A 12,680-nucleotide genomic window follows, 5' to 3' on the forward strand; every position below is an offset into this window, starting at 1 on the left:
ATTCTTATATCGTACTAAAATACATAACGAAAAATATTTAACATTCAAAACTATTTAAATTCATTAAGTTTATTATTTCAGAAATAAAAGAAAAGAGCATAACAATAAAATATAAATCCTATACCACAATACACATTTTTACACGAATTTTTAATTCTATGAAATGAATAAAAAAATGTTGTAAAAAATGAATTAAAAAAGAATTAAAAATTGGTGTAGACTCTATGAATTAAAAATTGGTGTAAAAAAAAGCATAATAAGAAAAGTGTCGGAAAACAAATATGATAATTCAAAAAGCATTGTGATAATTATTATCCTAGCTTCAATCTTTAAAATAAAAATTTCGAAAATTTAAATTTTAGTGCCCAAGCAGTAGCCAACAAAAATCCAAACACATAGCAGAAATGCAATTAAATACCAGATACTTCTAAATAATCTACAAATATGAGCAAAAAATAGGAATGAGTTAAGAACAAATATTAGAAAGAATAAAATATGGCAATAATTACGAGTTATGAGTGTTCAAGAGAGTCTTAACAAGCAATACTTTACAATTGATACCTTTATATATTATATGAGTTTTAATAAATTACACCGAAAAAAAAACGGTCATTAGCTTTAAAGAAGCAATATTACTATTCTTCATAAAAGTAAATGTGCAAGACACACACCCAAAACTACATCTAATTAGATTAATGCTTAACAAAGGAAAAAAATTAAGCAAAAAAAATTCTTCATAATAGAAGGTTCTCGTCATTACTTAATATTTTCCAAAATTGGCGTATAATCAAAACAAAAGAATAAATGTGGGACTGTTAAAAATATCTTCATTCGATGTTACGGTAGAGCTCAAACTTACCCTGAAGAACTGCAGCCGTTTATTAACTCCAAAAATGAAAAGGCCTGAAAAATAAGAGTGCTCTGACCTTCGTCCCTCGGGGCTCAAATTTCAATCAGGCACTCAAGATAAAAACGGAAAGTCCACTGCTAATTCGGCAGAAAGTGCAAGAAGCTCTCTTCGCGAGACTCGCTATCATTCGATAGATAATTGGATTACCTTGATTATATTTGATTACAGCAACGGTTTTCGAAAAGTTGATTCTTTCATCAATTTTGATTACTTAATACATTTGCTTTTAAAGCAGTATCAAGATATGCTGAATTCCATTCCAGAAATTACATTTGGTTATAAACAGATAATTATCCTTGAATCGTCTGGAACTTAAAAAAAAAAAATAGAATAAAATTCAAAATGCAAAAGATGGCATTTGGAATTAAAAATATTTGCTTAAATAATGTTTAAAAAAATTCATTCATTCACTTTGATGACTTAAGAGATTTGTTTTCAAAGAAGTATCAAAATATGCTGAATTCCATACAGGAATAGCATTTGCTTAAAAACAAATTTTTTTTTTTAGTCATTAAGAAATTTAAAAAGTAGAATTTGATTCGAATTTTAAAAAAAGGATGATATTTGAAATTAAAAAGCCTATTCCACACAATATTTGGAAATAAAACAATAAAAGACAGATAATAAATTTTGATAACTTATTACATTCATTTTAAAAGTACTATTAAATATTATTTTCGTTCTATAAACTGCATATGCTTACAGATAGATAATTATCCACGAATCATCTGAAAGGTATAGAAAAGGAGTATAATATCCTTACTCAAAAATACTTACTTATATAATTCTAAATCTTTAAACAATTTAAAAAATCGGTTGAAAAAATTATTGACTTTTAAAATTTTAAGATTCAGTCAAATTTAATTCAGTTTATTTCTAAACGATACATTCCCAAATGTACCTTAAAATGTTGAATCCTAATGTAATATAAAGCTATAAAATACACTATGAAAGATGATTTTTAAAACTATAAAACACAATACATAAAAGTTAAAATAACTAAACTAACTAAATACTATAATGAAAAATATTTTTTTTCCAGATATTTCAAGTCAAAACTGTTTAATATTTATTTGAAAGATAATTAATTGAAATTTGATTTGAAACGAAATGACTTTTAAATATTTGATTATAAAAAGAATCAAGGTAAGATGCATTACATTCTAAAAAAAAACACCCTATTTTATAAGGTAAGCGTAACTTTATTTTTAACTATTGTTTGCCAACGATTCTAAAACCCTCCGCATTTTTAAACATGTGTTAGGATGAGTTTAATTCAACAAAATAGGGTGAGAGGAAAAATGATAGGAGGAGATGCTTACATTTGACAAACAAGTAAATTCCAGAAACAGCGCACATCCTTTCGCGTCTCACCCCTTAGTGAAATAGAATCGTCGAAAAGTGGTCTTCTCAGGATATTGAAACGAACAATATTTCTGTAACGCACGCACGCACTCATATACACACGCACAAATCACGTGCATCAATGTATCGTTATTATACTATACAGTACATTCATTTATATACTGTTCGTTTCAGTATTCTAAGACGACCCCTTTTCGGGGGTATTTTCTCACTAAGGGGTGACACACGAAAAGATGTGCTCCATTTCCGGAATTTACTTTATTGTTAAATGTCCATCTCCACCTTTCCTCTCACCCCTATTTTGTCGAATTAAACCCATCTTAACGCATAAGCAAAAGCGTGGAATGTTTTAGAATCCATTAGCAAACAATAACATTTTTAACAAGAATATATTAACTCGATTTTCTTTTACTTGGTCACTTTTAACTGCATATCAACTATGTTTGTAACTTCATTCGTAGTTTAAATGTGGAAACTTATCAATTAACTAAATTTTAATATTACATTTAACAAAAAGAAATCAGAAAAAAAAATGCCTTCGCCTTAATTTTGTTTATACTTTTCAAAATAATTATGACCAGTTAAATAGGCACTTTAATTCTTCTAATATATAAGAAAGTATTATAAACAATATGTATCATGAATAGTCTTATTTAGATTACTCAAAGATAGATCAGAAATCGGATTCAAAAATGAATTATTAGCACAAACCGATAACAATTACTGACGATTGCTGAATCGTTTATAAAAAAATACAGTTCCAATGAGCGTTTGTTTCGCTTAAGTTAAAAACTTTGAAAAGGAAATATTCAGAAAAAAAAATCCATTACATCACATACTTCTTTAACAACAAGATTTAATGTAATTTTATAGCTTTTCAACTTTCAAAATTCATGAAGTTCATTTTACCTGTCTATTTCATTGAACAATTCAAACAATATCACAGGCATTTAAGTAATACATTCAAGAAGGAAAATAGCGAAAACTTCCTGGAGCAAGATTTGGGCAAATATCCTGTCACAACATTGACGTTTATTTTGTATCATTAAGAAGCCTTAACGTATAAGAAATGAAAATATGTTTACAAAATAAAGAGGTAATCGATCAATATTAAATGTGATTAATTTTCATAAATGAGGCAGCAGGTCAATAGTTCAATCCCCAAGGATAATTTTATATGAATATTTATTAACTCCTAACAGTAAATAATTTATTCCTAATGTTTGATTTAGCTGAATATATTCATAAGCAGATGTTTTTTTACTTACGGAAAAGAAGTAATTGATTTAAACCTTTCATTTCAAATTTTCAAATAACAGCAAAACAAATTAATTCGTTTTTCGCTATTTATTCAATGTTACAATATACAAAGAAAAATTTCTCTAAAATTGTCATAATTGAATAAAATGCGTAAGACAAAAAAAATCATTAATTTGAGAGTAAAATTTTAAATTCTTTATTTGTTCAATCAGAGCTCAACTGAAATTACAACAATTTCTTCTAAAGAATACAATTCGGATATTAATTACTGATATTTGAAAATATTTTTTTAATTTGATTACCTAATTTAGAAGACACAGACTTCCTCTAAAGAAAAAGCTCAATTATAATGAAAAAATCCTTCATATTGAGTAACATTTATTGTATTTCACATTTAAATAGCATTTGTGCCGGCGTCCTGGCCTAGGTGTAGCGCGTCTTCCTCATGATCTGGGCGTCCAGGTTCGGGCAAGGATGTTCTCTACATTGTGCTCTATCTGTGAGTTGTGTGAAAGAGCCCCCTCAGTAAAAAGGGGTTGTGCAAGTGAATGTGTATGTCACCTTCATGAGCTATAAGTCAGAACTCTGCCCTCGGTTGCTCAGGGGCTCTCAGAAACCTTTGCACACTCGGCTTAAGTAGCTGACAGTTCGTCAGCGGACTTGTAAAGTGCCATAAGTAACAACAACATTTAAACAGTATTTATAACGTTAAAACAATTCATATAACTAACTTTAAAAAATTGAAATCGCAGCAAAAAAGTTTGTGACCCCATATAATTCGATGAAGATTAATATTTTCATAATACTAAAATTAAGGAATAAGTTCTTAATTTCATTAGTAATTTTTACAGAGACAACATATGTATCTACTACGATGGTGTTTAAATATTTCTACTTTATAGTGAATATATATGAATCTTAAAGCAGAATTTCCAGTCGATATATTTTCAAGTTAAAAGTATAGAAACGGTTCTAATAATCAGAGTGTTATTTATTAAAGTAAATTATAAAAATTATTTTCTAATCAATATTATTATATTCAAAACATCCAAGAGGTCCAGGTCTTTTATAAAGAGTGTTAGTTATTTATACATAATATGAAAAGTTTATATAACTGGAAAAAAAATGTTCATATTATGGAGTTACTTTGAGCTTAATATAGGAATAATGGTTTTTAAATTTATGAATATGCTTTGATACAATTACAAAGAAATTTGCTTTATGTAACAAATTATTTTATACTTTCAAATATCAAATATATTTTATGCTGCATGAAACTAGAACTTTGGCAAACTGGGACTTTTTTTAAAAGAGAAACAAACAAGTAAATGCACGCAAGTGAAAAAATACAAATAAAAATTTTATGAATGGGAAGCAATCATCTTTTTTTTTTATTAGCTCACCTGTTCTAAGCGATGTAGTTCTTTGAAATAATATGCCAGGACTTTCAACTAATATTTTACTGTTCTAATAAAAAATAACAGAACAGTATAAAAAAATACATATATGTACAAGTATTTCTCCGATTTTATAATTTTTGAAGGAAACAAAGGAATAGTGGCGTAAACTGTTAGAAATCGTTTACATCAATAATCAATTTAAACTGGAGTAAACAATAAGAGATAGTAAAAATAATGGGAAAACGTTAAAGTAACAGAAAAATAAAAGCGAGGTAAAATTGTAATGATTCCATCAAGAAACGGCCGAATTCATTTTCACTACTGAAAGTTAAAAATGTTTGAAAATCAACTAAAACAATAAGAAATGACAACACTTAAGCAATGAATGGCTCAAAACTCAAACTTTGAATAATCCAGAGATAACGTTTTTTTAAATTAAAAATTTAATTTAATCAATAAGCATTATATTTAAAGAATAACTTCGTTTTAAATATAAATGTTAGGGAAAAAACTGAAACAAAAGCTATTACATTTAAGTATCTTAAAATCGACCATTTCAAAATAAAATATTTATTATAAATAGATTATTACAGGGAAGATTAAAAATCTACACTACTGCTCTCTTTAAAGGATTCAATTTTACAATCATTTATTAATAAAAATCATTACATTATTTAAACAGTATATTCAAATATAATCAATTTTTAAAGCACATCTAAAAACGAAAATATGCAACGCTGATTTTTTTTTTTTTTTAATACATAGAGATAGAAAGATAGTTATCAATTCGAGATTAGTAATAAGAAATATAAATTTCCTTTATTCTTAAGAATTTCAGCAAATCGTGAATTTCAATTAACTTTTATATTTCCTGAAAAGCTAGTTGCACGTGTCACATAAGGAATAGAAGGGTAGAATTGGCAACACTGCACGCGATAAAAACTAGCAAAATATCCAGGAAGGGATTAATAAAATATTAAGGAAGACATCAAGGAAGTCTGCAATGTATGTAGATGAGAACGTATATGTTTCTCCCATGACGTTTGTTAACCTCCAATAGGAAAACAGAAATTACCCCCGAATCTTCAGATGTACAGTGATTAACCACAAACTCTATTTCTTGTCACCGATTATTAGGTATGTATTTTGTTATACCTGATAGAAAATATACATGGAAATTACGCATTGTTTTTAAAATTGCTGAACTGAAATATCCAGAAATGTATGCATTTACGATAACAATAGATTAATCAGATCACGGTAGCCTGTTTAGATATAAAAAGGTATATTATATCATTTTTATCCATTCAAAGTAGGCAATTTTCTTTTAAATTGTCACTGGTCACAAACATATTAGATCTAAACATGTTTTGTCATAAATATAAATGCAGTAGCTTTTACCCGCGACTTCGTACGCGTGGAAATAGATAGGAATTTATAGCATCAATGGCTTTATCTTTTGTTACTCATGCGCATGCGTGAATTTTCAACGCCAAATAGCATTTGAGATGCTATTTTGACACTAAAATAACAAATCTATATCAAATTGTGACCCAATAGATTGGATAGAAAATTACGAAAATACATATTAAGTTTTTTTAACTATTATAAAGCACAAAACTCACGCTGTTATACAAAATCTTACTAAAATCCATATTCAATTTTCTTCAAGTACCATGAAACACAAAACTCACTGTGTTGTGTTAGAATGCGTAAAAGTCAAAGAAAGAAACTCACGCTGGTTTTATATCCATTTATTTTCGATGAGCGCAAAGGTTATATAACGTTTCAATATCTGTTTATTATGCAGTTTAGTATTGTTTTTCAGTTACAAATGGATGATGTAAATTTTGTATATAAGTGTGTGTGTGTGTGTGTTAACAGATATCGTCGTAATATATTTTTGTAACGACGATATCTGTTAACACACACGTCCTTTTATAAGGACAATTTTATTCAAGTCCTTTTATAAGGACATTATCAAATAAATCAACATTCTAATCTGGTTAAGTGAGTGTTTAAGGAGCAATAAATGGCCTGTATATTACCATTTCGTTGGTCGGGCTAAACGAAAATATAAAACTTCAAAAATTATTCAATATAGAAAAATAATGAAACAAACGCCACTTTTCGTAGTAGGTCCTCAATAAACATTATTTATCAGTTCAGATTTTGCCCAAGCAAATCTAACAACATCCAAAAAAGTGATATCTTGCCATAATAGGGAATTCTTAAATTAAGAAACAAACATTGACTTTACACGAAATACAATGCAACTTCTGCTTCATTGTAATATTCCACACAATGACAAGATTTTTTTTTGGATATCCTGTTTCTCAAATTACGACCAAAGCATTCATCTCATAAAGCAAGATAAATTTACCTTTGCAATATTAAGAAATGATACTGAATGTCCTGGATGAGTTTTATACTAAGCAATTTTTAGAACATCTTCTATAAAGATAGTTTAACTTGCCGGAAATTTAGGATCTTAAACAATCAATACCTATTCTTCAAGAAAAGTTATAATTGACAGGGAATGCTCTACTTTAATTTAACACAGAATCAAAATTACGAACCGTGAACTTATGAATTAAGTTATACAATATGCTTCCTAAAGTGGATATGTATTTTTACTTTTTACATCACAATCTGAATATTTCCCATTAAATCCAAATTTAAAAAGTAAGAATCGTAAATAATTTTGAAATATCAGCTGAGAAATGAACTTGCAAATTTTATGAACTAATAATTTCAATTAGGGTTTTTTTTTTTTTTTGTATTCTCTTGGCAAGGCAGATTTATTAAAATCTTCTGTAAATCTTCAAAAGACATATTTAATTATAAGCACATTTTGATAAAAGCAATTCTACTCTTTCTTTAATTTTTGCTGGAGATTTTTATTAAATTTTTACTTACATTTTTCGCCCTCTCTTGCAAGGGTCGTTCATATACACGAAAACAAAAGTTTAGACAGAATTGTAGTTAAGAAACACATTTTAATAAAAAGTACAACTTTCTAATAAAAAAAAATCATTATTATTTCTAAGCAGTTTATTAACTTTTATGTCATACTTAAAAACAGCATAGCACTATCAAATTGTTATTATCATTATATATTTCGCTGTGCTCCTTATTAAACAATAAAATGTTCAAAAATGAAGAATAAAGATTAATCTCATCGCATATCAGAGTTTTATTGTCTAGTTTATGACATTTAAACCGATAAAATAATTAAATATCGGCAAGTTGGACCATAGCATACTTAAAAAAAAAAAACTGCATTATCGATAGAATTTTCTTTCCCAATCATCTTAAGAAAAAAAATTCTTACATTCAAAGAAGACCCTTACATTCAATTCATTGTTCATTTTAGAGTAAAATGTACCCCCTCTTCTACCAATCAGGTCTAACTGTACCACCCTCTTGGCAAACCTCTTTCCAAAACCTCAACAGAAAGTAAAATGTCACCAAATTTAATGACACCAAAAAAAAGTAAGATTTTTTTAAAGGTAGGGGAAAAAAAGGCTAGTCACCAGAGGAGCATCAACTACAAATGTGAGCAGTTACCTCATTAGTTGACGCAAAGAGAAACGTTGTCATAGCAATGGAATTGTAACAGCAAGCGCTGGAGCGTGACCAAGCTAATAACGCAGCCACCGACACAGATTTCTAGTCTTTTATACCCATTTTATTCATCCCGGGGCGATTAGGCGCGATACACTTTCCAATCACGTCCATCAATCACAGTTGGCTCTCATTCCTCAGCCGCTGCCATGACAAAAGGCAGGAAATCGGCCAGCATGAGTTGCCATGTGGACAGGCAACATATATTTAGGTGCCGACTTCATGTAAATGGGCTAAAATAAGCGTCTCGTGTGCGAAACAGAAACAAGATTGCTATTCAGAGCGGAAGACTGCTTAAATACTTATTTGTTTACCGTCGATGGAATATTCTTTAGATGATTCAAGTGGGGGGGGGATGGCATTCCACAACGTCGCGGCCTTCATTTAAAGCCAAACAGAAACTAACTATTTTGATAATTTTAACTGAAGTCTACAAAAATAAGATAGTTGCAACTTAATGGTTCATTTGATATAAGTGGCCATTATTTTAGAAATCATAATTATAAGAAAACTTATAAAGCTAACTAAAGTTATTTAATCCATTAATTTTTATTTTTTCGTGAATTATTTGGTTGGTGACCGGACTGATGACCGAATTTTCTCTTGTTTTCTTCAAAACTGTTTTATCATTAGATAGCAGCTACCTTTAAATTAGTGCTTTAGAACTGAATTCACGTCACTGCGATGGTACTCGTCACACCTGACGTAAAAGTAGCAAGCAGAAAATGGAATAACAAGTTTCAATTATTATTATACACAGAAAAAGAATAAAATAAGACTTCTAATAATTTAATTGTAATATTTTATGGAATAAATGAGATGGAAATTAATGTGAAGGCAAAAGTGACATTTTAATATGATGATACATCTTACTACATGAACAGTGCTTGATGTCATGATTTTATGGTTTGGTACTACGAGATCATTTTTTTAAAAAAGATGATCAACTTAGTTTCATATTGTAGCATCTTTTTTCTATAATAATCTATGATTTATTTTAGGTTAGTATTTCTTCTTTTTATTAACTTTATGAAGAGTATTTGGTTTCAATCATCTATTATGAACTCCAGGCTGCTCAGTATTAACACAAAATAAATGTATTCATGCAATTAATATCATTGAAGTAGATGTTCAACGATTTTAAACACTGTAATAACTAAGTGATCTTAATGAAAGATACAGGAATCTGGTCAAGTTAAAGGGTTGATATTATCCCAATATTAGATAATAATGGAGTCTGTATTTTTTACAAATTTATTTATTTGGAACTAAGAAAATAAAGCTTTTTTTATTTGCCAGTTTTTTATGTACCGCTACAGCCTTGTGTCTCTAGACAGAAGTCTAATCTGCCTTAGTTGGAAATTCGCCACGTTTTACCTTTGAAAGTGCAACTTCTAAACATTAACCTAACTGCCAAATGAATTTGCAAAAAATACAAATTCTAAAAATTTAAAACTACTAGGACAGCAATAACAATTTACAAATTATTATTAAATCATTTAAAGTTCATTTAATTAGATATTTACAATGTATTAGAATATTAATTAATTATGTACTATTTCAATCGATAAATCCAGCAAACTAATAACTTTGATTGGTACATTTATTTGAAGTTCTACTGTTATATTTTAATCACTTATAATAATCACATGGTTTTATTTATAAGTAACGGTTTTATTAACTAATAATTATTATTTTTAATAATAATTTTTCAGAACCCTTTTTCTTTTTGTATTTTTCCCATGATGCAATATTTAATAAAAACAAATTTTACATAGTTTCATAAAGGTACTAAAAAAAAATTACACTCAAACAAATTATTAACATGTTCATTAAGTTAAAAGTTTGCTAAAATGCAGAACTAAATTGGTCACTTTTTAAAAGTGGAGCCTCATAATGTGTACTACTATATTCATAATATAAATAAATTTGCCATTGAGTGAGTCATTTCATGAAGAGAATTGCATTCAAATCACATATTATTTTTACCTGATACTATTATTTGATACTGAACTGAACTTATTTTTAGATATACAACTTAAATTTTTTAATGGAAAAAATTTCAGTTGATTCATTGTCAAAACTTTAATATTTAATAATAATAATAATAAATAAGTCACCACAACAAATTACTGTTACTAGTCATATGCTTTTTACTTTACTGTTACTAGTCATATGCTTTTTACTTTACTGTTATGAATCATATGTTATATACTTAATAGTAAAATAACCAAACATTCTTAATTATAACTGGGGCCGGTCTAGATTTGGAATTAGAACATACGGATTCAAACTAGAATAAAGAAAAATAATCGAAGACTGTTCCAAAGGGGCTTCTAAACATTTTAACAATGGCGCTAATAATAGCTCAAAAATAAATAGAAATAACATTAATTAACAAGCATTATTTGTAAAAATTTTAGAGTGATAATATAACAGGAACTGAAAAAAGGCGGCATCTTAAATTTCTTTTTTTTAAACAAATACATAATCTTTTTTTATTATTATTTTTAAGAGGAATTTGTGATTTATAAATAAATAGCCAAGCCGAACACAGAAGAATTCCAGACATTTTCTCAAGCAGAGACAGACAGCCTACAATCGAGACAGTCTAATTTAGAATGTCAAATCCCTTTATTTACAGTAGTTTGTTACAGTAATCCTCTACTGGAATTTGAATCAATGAAAATCATAGCAACGATACCACAACAGAACTATTCCCAGGGTCCTTAAAAAAATCCCCCCCCCAAAAAAAAGATCTCATTCCTGTGAGTAATAAAAGAAAAAAAAAAATCTTTTTCTATGGGGTGGAGACCACGTAATACGAAAGGAACAGCGTGAAATTTAAAATTGAATATCATACAGTTCCACCCAGTTCTTGAAAGGAAGGGAGGTTTAATTTTTTTACAGAGATAATTAACAAAATGCCACATATGATACAGGTTATTAATAACATGTCATTTGGCATTAACAAATAAAGGCCACTTCAGAGCAATATTTTTTTACAACTTCAATATTTGACACCTGTACAAGCACACACCTATCTGAAGCTTTCATTGTACGAATGAAAGTGTTTACGACAAAGCAGCTGTCTATATATGAATAGCAGCAATAAGAAAACACTTCTGGCAATGATTCGAAACCAGATTATGCTTGTCCAGACTAGTAGACTGGTGTCATTTTCAACTATTAAAAACAATGACGGAAAAGGAAAAGTTATTTCTAGAAAACCTACAACTTGTCACAAGATTCCCAAGTAAAATCTTCAGTTAAATGAAATATAAAAATCATCAGCTATTACAGTCTTAAAATTGATTTTTTTTAAGATAGTGTTAGAGAAAAATACATTAATTATTATATTCCATTCAAAAAATGACAATAGAAAAAAGTGCTTTTAAAGTTGATTAAAAATAGGCTTTCTATTGTACAAAAATAGGTTTGATTAAAAATCCTAGCCATATACATAAACGAATTATTCCTTAGTAAAATACTTTGTCTCTAGAGAGAGGATCTGTAATTATAGATCGGTAAAAAAAAAAAGCAAAATGTATGTCACTGAATAATTTAATAATATTATTAAATTATTAAAAAACAGAATCGTAGAACTTAAATACGTAAATAAGTCAGAGGCAAACAATAAATAATGATTATTATAATAATAAACATAGAATAATTTTAATTCTTACAATGCTAAATGTCACAGAACTAAAAAAAAATAGTAGCCGAAAACAAAACAATGGAAGCATATATATTCTTATTGGGGCATAAATGTATTACATTATTTCTCATGATTTTCATTATTCATATGAATTATATAAGACTTTAAATCTCGAATCAAAGATCTCATTATTTCATAAAATTAAATTGTTAAAAAATTGAAACAATTAATTATAAATTCTGAAAAAAGCAATTAATTCCAATTTATAAATCCATTTGATAAGAAAAAATTACATAAGAGTAATGTCAGGATTAAATAGAGCATAGTGATAGATATTTGACTAAATAGCTGTCTAGGCCTGTTATGTTGAAGAGTGATTACATCAATTAAAAAACTGTTATTAGCCTGGTTGTCAAACCGGAAATTTATAAAAATATGCAATATCTCTGAATTATATCAA

Source organism: Argiope bruennichi, chromosome 4, assembly GCF_947563725.1.
Source record: "Argiope bruennichi chromosome 4, qqArgBrue1.1, whole genome shotgun sequence".
Taxonomy (NCBI): domain Eukaryota; kingdom Metazoa; phylum Arthropoda; class Arachnida; order Araneae; family Araneidae; genus Argiope; species Argiope bruennichi.